This window comes from Hibiscus syriacus, unplaced genomic scaffold, assembly GCF_006381635.1.
Source record: "Hibiscus syriacus cultivar Baekdansim isolate YM2019G1 unplaced genomic scaffold, ASM638163v2 tig00112738_pilon, whole genome shotgun sequence".
In the NCBI taxonomy this organism is placed as follows: Eukaryota; Viridiplantae; Streptophyta; class Magnoliopsida; order Malvales; family Malvaceae; genus Hibiscus; species Hibiscus syriacus.
In genome coordinates, this window is record NW_024063392.1 from 4,084,906 (window position 1) to 4,103,048 (window position 18,143).

The following is an 18,143-nucleotide window of genomic DNA, read 5'->3' on the forward strand; positions in this document are numbered from 1 at the left end:
AAAATCTTTTGCCAAGCAAGCATTTAAAGACTTAGGAATCAACACCAAAGCTGTAGAATTAAAAGCAGGCAGCAAGCAAGAAGTATGAAAAAAGTGCCTCACAACAGAAATAAAGTCATTACCAACAATTTCCCAAGCAACCTTAAAGAAACCAGATGTAAAACCATCTGGACAAAGGCTTTTATCCTTCCCCTGTCTGAATAATGCCTCCTTAATCTCCATATCACTCACCTCCTTGGTAAGAATAGAATCTGCTCCCTCAGGCAGAGAATACCCCAATAAATCCTTCAAAATCTCAGTAGAGCAACCCTTGACCATAGGATCGCTGGAGCCAATAAGATTCGTGAAAAATAACTCAGCAGCCATTCCTTTAAAGGAATCGTGTCTTAGCCCATCCTCACCTACGACGATCCTGATAGTATTTCTTTTCTTATTGGCCTGAGTCCTTTGATGAAAAAAAATCACCCTCTCTCAGCCAATGTGCTTTCGCCTTTTGTTTGTAAAAATAAGATTCTTCCAGTTCTAAATCCATTAATTCAGCATGAATCCTCTTCTCGTCACCAATCCTCCTTTGATCATGGTTAGCCAGATTAAAAATCTGGATCTGTTCTAATTCAGCCCTTTTGTTGGTAACCCTACCCGAGATATCAGAAAAATACTCCTTATTGAAATTCTTTAGGATATGTTTGAGCCTCCTCAACTTTAGGAACAGACCATCCATGGCATTATCACCACAAGAACCCTGCCAAGAATCTCTAACAGTAGCCAAGAATAGCTCATGGCCAGCCCAACAATTAAAAAATTTAAAAGGTCGAGGCCTCTTGGTCAAACCTCCTTTATGAGTCAACAATAACCTGAGACAATGGTCTGAAACGCCCTGAGCAGCAAATTTAGCAAAAGATTATGGATGATTAAACAACCACTGATTGTTAACTAAGATCCTATCCAATTTACGCGCTAAATAGGAATCTTCTTGTTTATTGGACCATGTGAATAAAGGACCAAGAAACGAATGATCCATGAGGTCAAAACTCTCCAAGCAGTCTTGAAAATCTTTCATGTCTGGGGTGCAATGAATACCCATGACATCAAAGTCAGAGCTCTCCTCTGCTTTGGCTATGATGTTGAAATCCCCTCCAAGGATCCAAGAGGAGGAACCAATATCATTTCCAACAGAATTTAAGTGGTCCCAAAGTCCTCTTCTAGCAGCTCCACTATTGTTACCATAGAAAACAGTTATAAATGTCGTATGCCCATCAACTGTCCCCCAAATAGTAATAGCTTGGTCATGTTTTCTCAGTATATAAAAAAACAAGTTCTTCCTCCAAAAAATCCACAGTCGACCCCCATCAATTAAGTCATAATTTTCAGCAAAATGCCAATCAGCAGACAATGTAGAGCAGAAACTATCAACATTGTCCCTCCTAATACGAGACTCCATCAAACAAATAACATCCACACCATATTTATCTAATCTTCTAAACACTTTCAGTTGTTTAAGGGAGTTGTTAAACCCCCTAACATTCCAAAATCCTATTATCATTAAGAAGGGATGGATTGCACAACACCACCAGTACCGAAATTCACCATAGCACTCTTGGCTTTCTCAAAATGGTCTTTCTTTTTCGACTTTATCTAATGAAGTTGGTTTTGTTTGTGAAGGAAGCACACCTTCCCCTCCGATTTTGTATGTTTGTTTCTTTAATACATGTCTTAGAGCATACATAAATGAATGTGCAAATTTAAAGATCAAAAGCCAACACAATTACTAAACACAATATCCAACTTGTTGATAAATCGGGCAAAGTAAATGAAAGAACACAAGAATCGTAACGAGGATCGACAATGTGCTTACGTCCTCGGTACCTAGGCGGCGCTAGAAAATTTTATTCAATTCTCATAGGTTTAGGTTACATATATATTTATAATAGAAAACCCTGGTACATAATTACAAAATTAACCCTGTACCGTACCACGGGGCCGCAGCCCCCGCATCCCCAACCCACATAATCGTAACCCCCTCAACGAGACTTTCTTTGTAAGGACAGTTGATGTTCGCTTCGCTCACTCCGCTCCATCCCCTGTCCTCTTTACCGGTATATTTATGAGCCATACCTTACAAATCTCCACCTTGGCGAATATCCTGCCCCTTAGGAAACATTCAATGTGGGTTGGGTTACCTTAGTTCTTTAACAACTTGAAACATTCAACAAGTCCAAGCAATGCTTGAACTTGTCTGTCATAACTGGCTTGGTGAACATATCAGCGGCATTCTCATCAGTGTGTACCTTCTAAAACAAAATCTCTTCAGATGCAACCAACTCTCTGATCTTGTGAAAACGTACATCAATGTGCTTAGTTCTAGCACGATATACTTGGTTCTTAGCTAAGTGAATAGCACTTTGATTGTCGCAAAGCAGCTGAACTCCATATTGCTGAACACCCAACTCCTTCACTAAACCAGTGAGCCATAAAGCTTCTTTTGCAGCTTCAACCGCTGCCATGTACTCAGCTTCAGTTGTAGATAGTGCCACTACAAATTGAACAGTAGACTTCCAACAAATAGGTCCTCCACCAAGAGTAAAAACATACCCTGTCGTAGATCTTCTATTATCCAAGTCACCTGCATAGTCTGAATCCACATATCCTACAACCAAAGGATTATCTCGTTGACTACCAAAAACAATTACATGTCCCACAGTACCCTTTAAGTATCAAAAGATCCACTTGACTGCTTCCCAATGTTGCTTACCAGGTTTAGACATATACTTACAAACTTGACTAACAGCATGAGCTAAATCAGGACGAGTACATACCATTGCATACATCAAGCAGCCAACAGCATTAGAATACGGAACCTTTGCCATATCTTCAGTTTCCTTATCTGTCTTAGGGCACTTTTCTGATGAGAGCTTAAAGTGGTTCGCCAATGGAGTGCTAACTGGTTTTGCGCTGCTCATCGCAAACCTTTCTAGCATTTTTTCAACATAACCCCGTTGAGATAGCCACAGTCTCTTTGAGACTCTGTCCCTGCAAATTTCTATTCCAAGAATTTTCTTTGCAGCACCTAAATCTTTCATATCAAATTCCTGACTCAATAAAGTTTTCAAACCGATAACATCATCCATGTTCTTCGCATCAATCAACATATCATCAACATACAGTAATAGAAAAATAAAAGAACCATCATCAAGGCTCTTAACATAGACACAACAATCATACTCACATCGGTTGTAGCCAATCTTGATCATATAGGAGTCAAACCGTTTATACCACTGTCTCGGAGACTGTTTCAACCCGTACAAAGATTTCTTCAATCTACAAACTAAATGCTCGTTTCCAAGTTGAGTGAAACCTTTAGGTTGCCGCATGTAGATCTGCTCCTCTAAATCACCATGCAAAAAAGCAGTTTTAACATCCATCTGCTCTAAATGCAAATCCCAACTGGCCACCAATGCAAGTTCTGCTCGGATTGAAGTGTGTCTGACCACAGGAGAAAAAATTTAATCATAATCAACTCCTTTCTGCTGTGAAAAACCCTTTGCTACCAAACGAGCCTTGAACTTGAACTTCTCCCCCTCTTTTTCTGTTACTGCTGGTTTCTTCTTATACACCCATTTACAACCAATCGACTTTTTACCCTCAGGAAGGCGAACCAACTCCCATGTACGATTGTGATTCAAAGACTCCATCTCCTCAACCATGGCTGCCATCCACTTGTCGTTTTCCTGACTCAATAAAGTTTTCAAACCGATAACATCATCCATGTTCTTCGCAGCAATCAACATATCATCAACATACAGTAATAGAAAAATAAAAGAACCATCATCAAGGCTCTTAACATAGACACAACAATTATACTCACATCGGTTGTAGCCAATCTTGATCATATAGGAGTCAAACCGTTTATACCACTGTCTCGGAGACTGTTTCTGGTTTCTCAACTGGAAACTGCTCAAAATCCACCACTGTCGTGTCTTTCTTCTGTTGCAACATGGATTGTTCATCAAAAACAATATCTCTACTGATCACAATTTTCTTCGCAACTGGATCCCAGAACTTGAATCCTTTGACACCTTTCTTGTAACCCAGAAAAATGCACTCCTTCGATTTTGCATCAATTTTGGATCTCTCATCAGCAGGTACATGCACATAAGCAGGACAACCAAAAATCCGTAAGTTATCAAAACTAACATCATGACCAGTCTATACCTCTTATGCAACTTTCCCAGCCAATGATGCCATTGGCGATTTGTTGATAAGATAACACGCCATGTTAACAACCTTATCCCAGAAGTGTTTGGGAAGCCCCGCATTCAACCGCAAACATCTGGCTCTTTCATTCAACGACCTGTTCATCCGTTCCGCAACACCATTCTGTTGTGGTGTCTTGCGCACTGTAAAATGTCTCTTAATCCCGCACTCCTTACAGAAGTGTAAGAACTGTGAATCTGTGTACTCCGTACCATTGTCAGACCGCAAACACTTGATTTTTTTTCCTGTTTGGTTTTCTACCTCAGCTTTCCACAGCTTGAACTTCTCAAAAACTTCAGATTTCTATTTCAAAAAATACACCCAAACTTTCCTTGAAAAATCATCAATAAAAGTAACATAATACCTAGATCCACCCAAAGACGATGTCGTGGAAGGCCCCCATACATCAGAATGCAAATAATCAAGAATCCCTTGAGTTGTGTGCCTCGCAGTCTTGAAACGGACTTTAGTCTGTTTACCAAGAACACAATACTTGCAAAAATCGAGCTTACAGCTTTTGACACCATGCAACAGATTTTTTTTGTGTAATTCTGTCATACCACGTTCATTAAGATGAGCAAGATGCATATGCCACAGTTTTGTAGTATCATCACAGGACTCAACATAATGAACTACACCTGCAACGGTACTTCCTAACAATCTATAAATATTTCCTGCAGTCATCTTTCCTTTCATCACAGTCAAAGCACCTTTAACAATCCGAATGGTTTCCCTATCCTCATCAGCCTTAGGGATAAAACCATTCTTGTGCAAAGTGCCCAAAGAAATCAAATTCTTCTTCAAATCTGGGATATGTCGAACACTACTCAACGTCTGAACAGAGCCATCATACATCTTAATTCTGACATCACCAATACCAACAATATTGCAACATCGATCATCACCCAAATAAACAGAACCAGAATTAACCGACCTGTATGTCGAAAACCATTCCCTATTTGGCGTGATGTGATAAGAACATCCAGAATCAAGAATCCACGCATCCGTCAATTGAGTCGTTGAAATAGAAAGCATATCACCCTCACTGCAACTAGAATTGTCATCCTCGACCACGTTCACAGACTTGGATGAAACATCACGCTTCTCATCAGTCTGTTTTTTCAACTTCGGACAGTCTCGCTTCATATGTCCCACCTCCTTGCACTTGTAACAGTGAATTGTCTTCTTATCCCTAGATTTGGATCTGGAATTCCGCTTGCTAGACCCTGCCTTCTTTGGCTTCCGTCCACGGTCTCAATTACCCTTGACATATAAGCTATCGGCTTGAGAGTTTTCCCCTGCATTTTGCTTCCGCTGGTTGTGAGCCAACAAGGCTGCAGTAATCTCCTCAACGTTTATAGTCTCTTTCCCATATGTAAGAGTAGTCACCATGTGTTCGTAAGAGGGAGGTAACGAACATAACAAAATCATCGCTCTGTCTTCATCCTCAATTTTTACATCAAGTCGAGCCAAATCAGAAACGATTTGATTGAAGACATTCACGTGTTGCGCCAGATTATGATCGTCCTACATCTTCAGCCCATACAGCCGCTGCTTTAGATATAGTTTTATCGTTAAGGATTTGGACATAAATTGACTTTCCAACTTCCTCCAAATTTCGTCTGGAGACGATAGATGCATGACGTGATACATAACCTCGTCCGCCAAGCATAATCGTATGGTTCATGCCGCTCGTTGTTGCAATTCTTCCCAATCTTCCTCCTCCATCGACGCCGGCTTTGTAGGTCGCAAAGCCTTCAGGATCCCCTGCTGCGCCAATAGATCCTTCACCCTCATTTACCATAATCCGAAGTTACCCAGACCATCGAATTTTGCGACTTCGAATTTTGCTCCTGACATCTGATACCAATTGTTGATAAATCGGGCAAAGTAAATGAAAAAACACAAGAATTTTAACGAGGTTCGGCAATGTGCTTACGTCCTCGGTGCCTAGGCGGCGCTAGAAAATTTTATTCAATTCTTATAGGTTTAGGTTACATCTCTATTTATAATAGAAAACCCTGGTACATAATTACAAAATTAACCCTGTACCGTACCACGGGGCCGCATCCCCCGCACCCCCAACCCACATAATCATAACCCCCTCTACGAGACTTTTTTTGTAAGGACAGTTGATGTTCGCTTCGCTCACTCCGCTCACTCCGCTCCATCCCCTGTCCTCATTACCGGTATATTTATGAGCCATAGCTTATAAATCTCCACCTTGGCGAATATCCTGCCCCTTAGGAAACATTCAATGTGGGTTGGGTTACCTTAGTTCTTTAACAACTTGAAACATTCAACAAGTCCAAGCAATGCTTGAACTTGTCTGTTATAACTGGCTTGGTGAACATATCAGCGGCATTCTCATCAGTGTGTACCTTCTGAAACAAAATCTCTTCAGATGCAACCAACTCTTTGATCTTGTGAAAACGTACATCAATGTGCTTAGTTCTAGCACGATATACCTGATTCTTAGCTAAGTGAATAGAACTTTGATTGTCGCAAAGCAGCTGAACTCCACCTTGTTGAACATCCAACTCCTTTACTAAACCAGTGAGCCATAAAGCTTCTTTTGTAGCTTCAACCGCTGCCATGTACTCAGCTTCAGTTGTAGATAGTGCCACTACAGATTGAATAGTAGACTTCCAACAAATAGGTCATCCATCAAGAGTAAAAACATACCCTGTCGTAGATCTTCTATTATCCAAGTCACCTACATAGTCTGAATCCACATATCCTACAACCAAAGGATTATCTCGTTGACTACCAAAAACAATTCCATGTCCCACAGTACCCTTTAAGTATCGAAAGATCCACTTGACGGCTTCCCAATGTTGCTTACCAGGTTTAGACATGTACTTACAAACTTGACTAACAGCATGAGCTAAATCAGGACGAGTACATACCATTGCATACATCAAGCAGCCAACAACATTAGAATACGAAACCTTTGCCATATCTTCAGCTTCCTTATCTATCTTAGGGCACTGTTCTGATGAGAGCTTAAAGTGGTTCGCCAATGGAGTGCTAATTGGTTTTGCGCTGCTCATCACAAACCTTTCTAGCATTTTTTCAACATAACCCCGTTGAGATAGCCACAGTCTCCTTGAGTCTCTGTCCCTGCAAATTTCCATTCCAAGAATTTTCTTTGCAGCACCTAAATTTTTCATATCAAATTCCTGACTCAATAAAGTTTTCAAACCGATAACATCATCCATGTTCTTCGCAGCAATCAACATATCATCAACATACAGTAATAGAAAAATAAAAGAACCATCATCAAGGCTCTTAACATAGACACAACAATCATACTCACATCGGTTGTAGCCAATCTTGATCATATAGGAGTCAAACCATTTATACCACTGTCTCGGAGACTGTTTCAACCTGTACAAAGATTTCTTCAATCTGCAAACTAAATGCTCGTTTCCAGGTTGAGTGAAACCTTCAAGTTGCCGCATGTAGATCTGCTCCTCTAAATCACCATGCAAAAAAGCAGTTTTAACATCCATCTGCTCTAAATGCAAATCCCAACTGGCCACCAATGCAAGTACTGCTCGGATTGAAGTGTATCTGACCACAGGAGAAAAAAATTCATCATAATCAACTCCTTTCTGCTGTGAAAAACCCTTTGCTACCAAACGAGCCTTGAACTTGAACTTCTCCCCCTCTTTTTCTGTTACTGCTGGTTTCTTCTTATACACCCATTTGCATCCAATCGGCTTTTTACCCTCATGAAGGTGAACCAACTCCCATGTACGATTGTGATTCAAAGACTCCATCTCCTCAACCATGGCTGCCATCCACTTGTCGTTTTCCTGACTCAATAAAGTTTTCAAACCGATAACATCATCCATGTTCTTTGCAACAATCAACATATCATACTCAAAATAGACACAACATCATCAACATACAGTAATAGAAAAATAAAAGAACCATCATCAAGGCTCTTAACATAGACACAACAATCATACTCACATCGGTTGTAGCCAATCTTGATCATATATGAGTCAAACCGTTTATACCACTGTCTCGAAGACTGTTTCTGGTTTCTCAACTGGAAACTGCTCAAAATCCACCACTGTCGTATCTTTCTTCTGTTGAAACATGGATTGTTCATCAAAAACAACATCTCTACTGATCACAATTTTCTTCGCAACTGGATCCAAGAACTTGAATCCTTTGACACCTTTCTTGTAACCCAGAAAAATGCACTCCTTCGATTTTGCATCAAGTTTGGATCTCTCATCAGTAGGTACATGCACATAAGCAGGATAACCAAAAATCCATAAGTTATCAAAACTAACATCAAGACCAGTCCATACCTCTTCTGCAACTTTCCCAGCCAATGATGCCCTTGGCGATCTGTTGATAAGATAACACGCCATGTTAACAGCCTCAGCCCAAAAGTGTTTGGGAAGCCCCGCATTCAACCGCAAACATCTGGCTCTTTCATTCAACGACATGTTCATCCGTTCCGCAACACTATTCTGTTGTGGTATCTTGCGCACTGTAAAATGTCTCTTAATCCCGTGCTCCTTACAGAAGTGTAAGAACTGTGAATCTGTGTACTCCGTACCATTGTCAGACCGCAAACACTTGATTTTTCGTCCTGTTTGGTTTTCTACCTCAGCTTTCCACAGCTTGAACTTCTCAAAAACTTCAGATTTCTATTTCAAAAAATACACCCAAACTTTCCTTTAAAAATCATCAATAAAAGTAACATAATACCTAGATCCACCCAAAGACGATGTCGTGGAAGGCCCCCATACATCAGAATGCACATAATCAAGAATCCCTTGAGTTGTGTGCCTCGCAGTCTTGAAACGGACTTTAGTCTGTTTACCAAGAACACAATACTTGCAAAAATTGAGCTTACAACTTTTGACACCATGCAACAGATTTCTTTTGTGTAATTCTGTCATACCACGTTCACTAAGATGAGCAAGACACATATGCCACATTTTTGTAGTATCATCACAGGACTCAACAGAATGAACTACACCTGCAACGGTACTTCCTAACAATCTATAAATATTTCTTGCAGTCATCTTTCCTTTCATCATAGTCAAAACACCTTTAACAATCCGAATGGTTTCCCTATCCTCATCAGCCTTAGGGATAAAACCATTCTTTTGGAAAGTGCCCAAAGAAATCAAATTCTTCTTTAAATCTAAGATATGTCGAACACTACTCAACGTCCGAACAGAGCCATCATACATCTTAATTCTGACATCACCAATACCAACAATATTGCAACATCGATCATCACCCAAATAAACAGAACCAGAATTAACCGACCTGTATATCGAAAACCATTCCCTATTTGGCGTGATGTGATAAGAACATCCATAATCAAGAATCCACGCATCTGTCAATTGAGTCGTTGAAATAGAAAGCATATCACCCTCACTGCAATCAGAATTGTCATCCTCGACCACGTTCACAGACTTGGATGAAACATCACGCTTCTCATCAGTCTGCTTTTTCAACTTCAGACAGTCTCGCTTCATATGTCCCGCCTCCTTGCACTTGTAACAGTGAATTGTCTTCTTATCCCTAGATTTGGATCTGGAATTCCACTTACCAGACCCTGCCTTCTCTGGCTTCCGTCCATGGTCTCGATTACCCTTGACATATAAGCTATCGGCTTGAGAGTTTTTCCCTGCATTCTGCTTCCGCTGGTTGTGAGCCAACAAGGCTGCAGTAATCTCCTCAACGTTGATAGTCTCTTTCCCATTTGTAAGAGTAGTCACCATGTGTTCGTAAGAGGGAGGCAACGAACATAACAAAATCATCGCTCTGTCTTCATCCTCAATTTTTACATCAAGCCGAGCCAAATCAGAAACGATTTGATTGAAGATATTCACGTGTTGCGCCAAATCATGATCGTCCTGCATCTTCAGCCCATACAGCCGCTGCTTTAGATATAGTTTTGTCGTTAAGGATTTGGACATAAATTGACTTTCCAACTTCCTCCAAATTTTGTCTGGAGACGATAGATGCATGATATAATACATAACCTCGTCTGCCAAGCATAATCGTATGGTTCCTGCCTCTCGTTGTTGCAATTCTTCCCAATCTTCCTCCTCCATCGACGCCAGCTTTGTAGGTCGCAAAGCCTTCAGGATCCTCTGCTGCGCCAACAGATCCTTCACCCTCATTTGCCATAATCCGAAGTTACCCAGACCATCGAATTTTGCGACTTCGAATTTTTCTCCTAACATCTGATACCAATTGTTGATAAATCGGGCAAAGTAAACGAAAGAACACAAGAATTTTAACGAGGTTCGGCAATGTGCTTACGTCCTCGGTGCCTAGGCGGCGCTATAAAATTTTATTCAATTCTCATAGGTTTAGGTTACATCTCTATTTATAATAGAAAACCCTGATACATAATTACAAAATTAACCCTGTACCGTACCGCGGGGCCGCAGCCCCCGCAGCCCCAACCCACATAATCGTAACCCCCTCTACGAGACTTTCTTTGTAAGGACAGTTGATGTTCGCTTCGCTCACTCCGCTCCATCCCCTGTCCTCTTTACCGGTATATTTATGAGCCATACCTTACACAACTTATTAAGAAATCCATGACCGACCAGCTAATAGAGACATTTTTACTCGGGTGTTTCCCATTTAAAAATAATTTCTATATTAATATCCATTTATAACATATTATTTTTAATCTTAGCTTACGTGACACAAAAAGAATAGATATATAATTACGCAAGTTAGTCAACATATGTGTATTAATTTTATGTTCAATTACCTAACAAATTATTACTTAAAATTTTATATTTAAATAATTAAAAAATTATATTTCTAAACAATATGGGATTTGAAAATCTTTTTTCAAATCTCACATTATTTAAATATGTCGATTTTCAAATATTTAAAAACATGAATTTATTGAGTGATGGCTAATAAATAGAGATATAGTTCTAATATAAAATCTTGCTTATGTTTATACTAATAAATGCACGTCATAATCTAATTCGTGCTCGTGTAATTACTTGTTTTTGACATACATCGTACACGTTTATTTATTTTTGATAAAATTCATATGAAATTTCATCTAAAGAAAGCCATCATCACGCTGGAGCACCTTTTTTTGTAATGAAAATGAATTTTGTCGTCGTCGTCTTGAGATTGAAGATTGAAATCAATCAAAGGGTAGAGATGGTGCATTATAGAAGGCTAAGACAATAGTAGAGTGATAGAAGAGAAAGACTTGAGAACGAGGATGTAAAGATCTCTAAGCTTATCGTCGTCTTCCGTAGGTGTAAGGAAGAATGATAATCTTCATATTGCACGAAAACTGAGAAGAATTTTATAGCAAAAAAAATGAAGAACTAAGGACTTAGAAGATAGGACGATTTGACCAAACTGACATTATTTAAGCAAATATTTATCTTTTTAGCACCGTTTGATATATATTTCCCGAAGTGACACCCTTTCGGCTGAGCTGGCGAAAGGCGTATCCCCGGGGATGCGCTTTTCCCGGGTTTTCGCTGAGTTGGATGCCACGTGTGGAAGGCGCATCCCCGGGGATGCGCCTTCACGGGATTTTGATGACTCGGCTGCCACGCTAGTATTTTGTTTAATAATAAATATTTTATTTTTATTATTATTATAAATTAGTAATATATTATGTAAAGTGTTTCGATTATAATGTAAGAATTATCAAATGTATTTTGTTAATGTGTGTTAAAGGTGGAGTGAATTATCTACATCAATATGATAGAACAATATATGAAAACCAATTTTGATTTTATTGTAGTTATAGGAAAAATGTATGAAATTATAATATTACACATATGGTTATATTATTATTTTTTATTTTGATTATCGATCTATTAATTTTATCAGTTAATTATTTAAATGTTATCAACCTAGTTATCTCTTATCAATATTTAACGAAAATATTGATGCATAAGTTAATAAATTAGTATAATTACACATTTAATCTTCAAGACTTACATATTTTATGAATTTAGTCTTATTGAAAATTTAATTTAATAAATTTAATCCTCCAATCAGAACATGAAATGAGTCATCGTATACATAAATTTTTTAATAACTTTTCATTTGTTTAATTTAATATTTTTCTCTACTTAGAAGGTGGAATTATTATTATATTTTAAAAAAATTTATAATTAATAATATTAATTATTATATTAAATAAATATATTGAAAATATTTATGTATTTAAAAGTTAAAAAATTATTTAGGTGTACATACATTGACAAATTATATAAAATGCAATAACATTAAATTATTAGAAACAAAAACATTCATTTAAATACAATATTAATTACATAAGAGTTAACCTGATGTTTCTACAATGCCCACATCGTTTTTGTTCTGTTGACTTCTCTCGAATATCCATATCACAATGTTTTCTAGTAGATTTTGGATGACCTGAGTCCCTCAATAGCAATGGATCTGGTACAATTGTAAGCCAAGTTTGAATCTCATTTGGGTCTCTTTCGTTTCCTATGGGCGGAAACTCAAATTCATATACCTTGAATACTTGTGAAAGTTGGTTTACGGGATCAACATAATTTTTGTAGTCCAAATGCGAATGTGAGCAAGCTGCAATGACATGAGAGCATGGATATTTGAGTGCTTGAAAGAAACCACAATCGCACCACCTCTCTTGCAGATTAACTCTGAAAGAGTTAGCTTCAATCCCTTGCAGCGGACGTGGCATTTCGGTTACACGAAACAATTCACGGGTGCGAGAAATATTTGTAACTAACATCCCATTTGATGCAACCACTTTTTTCTGTAAATCAACTACTAGTCTTGGGTGGTAAATATGGCCGTTTTGCATCCAAGTAAGAGCTTGTCCACCGAGCTTTGCAAAGAGTTGACCCAAACAAAAATAAGTCGTTTTAACCAACGCCGTGACTGGTAAATGACGCGCCTTCTTTAAGGTTGAATTTATTGCTTCAGTCAAGTTTGTTGTCATATGACCATAGCGATACCCCCCGTCATATGCATTTGTCCACATTTCTTTGCTGATGTCCATAATGTACTCGCACCCCTTCTTATTTTTGCCAAACAGCTCTTGTAGCATCGACTCAAACCTTTGAGGTAAGAGTTCGTAACCTAAGCCATTAGGAATATGTAATAGTTAATATGAAGTATAAATAAGTAATAAGAAATTGATAGAAAAATTGGGAAAAAGTAACATACCCATCCGCACGACTAACTGACGTTCATCGTTCTTCTTGTATTTTTCGTAATAGTTTGCAGCAATATGACGGACACAATAACGATGTTGAACATGTGGAGGTCTATACATTGTACCCAAAGAGTCCATTGATGCTTTTATCCCGGCTCCTCGGTCTAAAATAATGCATACTCGTTCCCTGGTGACAACATGTAAACGTAAATTTTTAAGGAAAAAAGCCCAAGGCTCAGTGTCTTCTCCTTGAACGAGGGCAAACACAACAGGAAGAATATTGTGGTTTCCATCTTGGACCACAGCCAATAATAAAACTTGCTTGTATTTCCCATACAAGAAAATTCCATCAATTTGGACAACTGGTTTACAGTACTTGACTGCATTAATACACTGAGGGTAAGTCCAAAAGACACAGTAAAATTGGCAGCGATCGCGAACCATTCGATCATTCACGAAATGATGTTGAGTTTCGAACTCAACAATTGTCCCGGGATTAAGTTTTTGCACAACATGAAACCAACTGGGCAGCTCGTTGTAAGAGGAATCCCATTCGCCATGAAGTTTGCAAATGGCATTCTGTTTTGCCAACCACACTTTTTTATATGAGATAGTGTACCCATATTGTGACTGTATAACAGAAATCAACACTGCAACATCTATATGAGAGCTTTTCTTCACAATGGGCATGATTGCTTGGCAAATAATGTTGGAGTCCAAGTTGGGATGATCCTGGTTTATACCTCTTGCACAACATGTATGAGGACCGTTGTATCTGGTTAGTTCTCATAAGTTGTTCTTCCTCTTCCTCTTTGATACACGGACCATCCATTGATATCCGTTGTCACGTTAGACGCAGTAACAGACATATTTCTCCGTGTTAGATCGATCAACATGGGACTGAACTGAGTTACGAATATTGTAACTCTTTATTGCCATCATTGCTTCCTCCTTCGATGCGAACTACATTCCAATATGTAAATTACCGTCATTGACTGATGATTGAAGTCCATAGTTGCCAACATCAGGAACATCTGGAAATTCAGGCTCATACATTGCATCATAATCAGCCTCATACATATGTGCAGGAAGTTCAGCTGGTGTTGTATTTATCGGAACGTCATCCTCGTCATCATCAGAATGTACGTTAAACTGTGGTGAGTCAGGTTCAACGAATAATCCCGTTTCAGCACCTGGCTCCCGAAGAGGTTCTTCTGGTAGAGATGAGGGTTCCTCCGATAATCCAATGTTGAGGTCAAATAAGTTCCCGCTTGCGTGTCCTCCCCTTGAACTTGAGGTCATTGTATCATGTGGGATGTGAATAGACTGTCGTCTCGTTGGCATTTCCATATGTAAGTCGAAAACATTGGCAGATGAATGTCTGCCCCTTGAAGTAGAAGAGATGTTGCATATGTATTATTGGTGAAGCCACGTGGGTTGAGATCATAAGCAGTTGCAGATGAATGCCTTCCTATTGAACTTGATGGCATGGCATCTGGCATTGGATCCGCCATTAATGATGTGAAATCATTACAGATCAGTTGTATCGGGCTATCAACTTGATCAACTTGATATGCAATGCCAAAGTGAGAGGAATATGAGAGATCACGAGTTGCACGAACCTCAATAAAAGTGGCATACATTTCAATAAGAGATTGTGAACTCCCCATATGAGCATCAACCATCATAGAAACATCATCATCGTTTGAAAGCTAAATGATATATACGTGAGCAGAAAAAGTTCAGTAGGAAATCTGTACTGAAGTGAAGATAGTCTTCTCTGGCCTGCTACACGAATCTTTAACGAAATTTTTGTGATTAACTCCTCAATTGTGATGTTTCTCTTCAAGGTTAAGGGGATATAATGATCTGACTCAAAAATAACCCCCTCTTCAGCTTCCTTAATTTCTCTATCATACAAACCAACAGCAGAAAGACGACTCATTTTCAGAGAATTTGAGAATTTAGAGTTTGGGAATTTGAGAATTTGAAAGCTTGTGAACTGAAGTTTGTTTTGAAAGTTTATAATACGTTACATATAATAGTGTCTATAATCGGGGTACTATTCACATAAAGGCGCGTTCCCGAGGGTGCCTTCCATTATTTTATCAGAGAATATGTTATCATTGCCCTATTATGTCACTCATGTCCCTCGGGGACACTATTCATATCAGTACCTATTATTTCTCAGGGGACTTGAAGGCGCGTTCCCAGGGGCGCGCCTACCATTATTTTGTCAGAGAATATGTTATCATTGCCCTATTATGTCACTCATGTCCCTCGGGGACACTATTCATATCAGTACCTATTATTTCTCAGGGGACTTGAAGGCGCGTTCCCGGGGGCGCGCCTTCCATTATTTTGTCAGAGAATATGTTATCATTGCCCTATTATGTCACTCACCCTGTTATGGATAAATTGAATAAATGTGAAGTGATAAGTTGATTGTGACATTGAAATTGTATGGAATGAGCATCGAGATGTTTTTACGAATAAATGTGAAGTGATAAGTTGATTTTAATGTATATGTTTTAATATATATGTTAATGATAAAATCATATGTATGGATAAATTTAATTTCAATTTAAGTATTGTGAACTATAATTGGAATATAACTTTTAATTTCGAATACAATTGGAATATTAAGTTGAAATTTAATGTTAAATTTCGAATACTATAATTTATATTTTAATTTTAACTTTCAAATAATATTATTTTTATTTTTATTTTAAATTTCGAATATTATAATTTGTATTTTAAAAACATTTATCAAACATTTAATGTTAAATGTAAATAAAAAATAACATTAAAAATATGTATGTAACAACCATGAAATATTTAAATAACATAACCAAATTACATAAAATTCTGAAATATAACTATTTAAATAACATTAAAATACAACTGGATCACCGATGCCGTCTTCTCGAATGAGTTCCACATGGCGGTGGTTGTCTATTTCGTGGAGGATTTCTTCGTGGAACTTGTTCTTCAGTCTCCTCATCTTCACTATCATCATCAACAGCATTTTCTTCATTTGGTGTAGATGACGCTGAAGGGGCTGAAGGGCCTGTATAAAATAACGACCCTGGAGGAGTGCTAGTAACAATCCCACCGCTCCCCGGGAACTGTGAAAACTGTGGAAACATTGGCATCGATGTCTGTGATCCAGATGGAGATTGAGGTGTCTGCGGAGAAACACCACCAGCCAAATAAGATGCATATGAACCATATGCTGGATCATTAAACATAGTCGTATATGCACCTCCATATGGTATAAAACCCTGCGGGCTCGGAATGTAACCTGGCGGGCTAGGAATGTAACCCTGAGGGCTCGGAATGTAACCCTGCGGAGATGGCATATGAACTGGTGGGCTTGGCATATGAAGTGGAGGGCTGGGCATGTACCCCTGCGGCATCGGCGGATAAGGATGTTGTGGTGGGACTGATGTAGAACCGGTAGCGCCTTCTCTCTATCCATGCGTCGGGGGACGATGATATTGAGATGGTTGACGTCTTTCTCGGCGCCTAGGAATGCTAACCCCTCGTGCTTCCGCCGAAAGTAGAAACGGCTTCCCATTTTCATTAAACCAGTCATATAGTTATCCGTAACCATATGACCAGTTTCAGCGTAATATTGTCGAGAGGCCAACAGTGCATATCGGTTCTCCCAAAGCGCAATCCAATCTCTGTGTCTCACCACCCAGTTAACCTCTTTCTTTCCTTGTCTATCTATGTTCTGCACGTCGTCTAAATTCCTAGGTGCTCCAGGAATATATTGCGTACAACCATACTGACGGAGCACGCGATCAACTGGATGCCACTCAATAATAGCATAACATATAAGAGGTATAACCGACATCATTACTTCTAATGACCCACTAAGGTGGTGTGGGATGCAAGCCTTCACTTCATCGCTCGCATAAGGTATCCACTGAAACTGAAATATAAATATACAATTCAAATAAATAAAATATTCTAATTATATCTAGCATTTTAAATTAAAATATTAATATTTAAACAGATTTAAAAACACACCTCATACCCAGCTTTCGTATCAATAAGTAAACGAATTTCCTCTAACCCAGTAGGTATACTTTTATGGTTCTTTCTTTTCATCGACCACCTATAAAATATATTATAAACTAAATATCACCCTATTTAATTAAAAATATTTAAATCAAAATTTAGTTCGAAAATTACCTCAACAATAAGGGGAATACGTATGGTTCATTCACGATCGGGCATAAGAAAGGCATGCGGAACCACGCCCATGATTGTAGAAGCAGGAGACATCCACCGATAGCAGTTTTCTTATAATTCGTCGCCCGACACATTTCTCTAAAGAGAAATGCCAAAACTGCAGCGTCCCAACTATATCTTCCAGCTTCATCAAAATCGATCAGATGCCGCAACCACATACAATGCACCTGGTTGCGAGATTTGTCGGGCATCAATATTCCTCCAATTATTCGTAGAATATATGCCCGAGCACATGCCTTTTCTTGATCCTCTGAAGCATTTTCATTTAAAACCTCAAAATTAGCTTTCAACCAAGATAAAGCTATTCTACCTCCATTAAACTCTGGCGGAGCAGCTCCAAGTTAATCAATGCACATTGATTACCAATCACCATCCGCCATACCACACATCATATTTCCGTCGACGGGAAGCCCCAGATGCATAGAGACATCCT